We start from the raw sequence: 1,766 nt of genomic DNA on the forward strand, positions 1-1,766 counted from the left end.
AATAACTTTTTTTGAGGGATTGTTGTTGAGAACATTGAAGAGCACATCTCTTAGCAACTTTCAAGTATACAATACAGTATTACTGATGAGAGTCACCACACATCAGATCCTCAGAACTTGTTCATTTTATAACTGGAGGTTTGTACAGTTTGGCCAACAGAGTTGCTTTCAATTTATGCAATTCTCCTTTGAATTTGAAGTTAACATTAATTGTCTTGTTAGTGAATTTACTAAAGTTTGACATAATTTTGAAATTGATATGCTTTTAAGGATGCTGAACCTTACAGTTTGTTTTATTGCATAATGTTTGCATAAGAAAAAGTATTGAAAACTCTAAGATATCCTACAACCATCAATCAGCTAATTATTAATTCTACACTAAAGCTAGGCAGACATATAATCTTAAATTTAAAAGCTAGTTTCAAAAAAAAGTAGACAAAAATTTAACATGATGCACTTTTCAATATGGCTATATTTGTAGTTTCATGTTGTTAATAAGTGTTTCAAATGTACTGCTGGAAAGTTGCTTTTTATACTGTGAATATTGCTAGGGTAATATCAGATTATAAGCTGTAAAAACTAATTATTTTTATGGAATGATGAAGCTAACATTGTGATAATCAGTTTTCAATTCACATGCAAATTAAGTTGATGTAATAGTAATAATCTAAATAAGCTTCTTATAACCAAGAAAATTCTACTGAATTCAAGTTATACATGTTGCATGATCAGATCTCCAAGTAGGACCGAATAGTGGCACCTGGAACCATTCAGGCTGGTGTTAAGAACCTGTGCTCACAGCCGACACTTTCTTAGTAACCATGTCTTTTGAGCACACCGTGCTTGAAAACTTACAGGTCAGCATGCAGCTCTTTCCTGTTGTCTGACCATATAAACCAAACATCTCTCATAACCTCTCTTCATCGATGGCTTCAGGTCTGTTGATCTTATTCCCAAGAATCAGTATAAATGCATTAGAAGTGGTTTCGACTGTCATTAGCAAATCGAGTTCTTCTTTTGATTCTAACAGCCTTTCATGATCTGCACAATCCACCAGAAGTGTAACGCCGTTGATAGCAGGAAGATAGTTTTTCCATACTCTTTGAGCTTGAACAGTCACCCACCTTAAAAGTTGCAAAGGTTATACCAGCAGTGGTTAGTTCTTTTGAAGGGAGATGTAACATTAGGGACATGTGTCCATGTCTGTCATCTTTTAGCATAAGCAGTAATGTTGTTTTTCTCATGTTGTCCAATCCAAAAAATACCAATTTGCCAGTTTTCTTTTATAAGCCTAAAAACTGTAGCACTCTGCTAAAATCACTGTATATCCAATCAAAGATGAAGGATCTGTCCATATTTTAGCATCTGAGACTGAAGAGAATGCTATTCCTTGCTTGGCACTGGCCCTGTACCCTCTGAGACTGGACTGCAAAGTGATGGCTACTTGATGAGCTTTGCTTAAAGGTCAAATAGTTCTTCTTGGAAAAGAGGAACAAGTTTTGTCAATGTACATGCAAATACTGAAAGAAAAGAACTTTCCATATTCAATTTAGTTCCTTGAAAATGTTTAAGTATGCCTTTCACTGTAAAAAATATGGCTACTAGGAAATTTTAAATTATATATACGGCTCAGATTATACTTTCATTGGACAGCATGAGTCTAAGGATCTTGTCATGATCAATGCTGAAGTGTCAGGAACTCACCTTTTCACACATACAGGGGAGTGTGCAGCTACTTCAAAGGACCAGAGGCAGAGTAGACAATT

The 1,766-nt window shown here is 35.1% G+C and overlaps 1 pseudogene; it reads right to left on the reverse strand.

The window, feature by feature from the left end:
• Nucleotides 1-781: 781 nt before the first annotated feature.
• On the reverse strand, nt 782-1,355 carry LOC102271780 (small COPII coat GTPase SAR1B pseudogene; annotated as a pseudogene).
• Between the last annotated feature and the right edge of the window lie 411 nt (nt 1,356-1,766).

The sequence above is a fragment of the Bos mutus genome, chromosome 15, assembly GCF_027580195.1.
Source record: "Bos mutus isolate GX-2022 chromosome 15, NWIPB_WYAK_1.1, whole genome shotgun sequence".
Lineage (NCBI taxonomy): Eukaryota > Metazoa > Chordata > Mammalia > Artiodactyla > Bovidae > Bos > Bos mutus.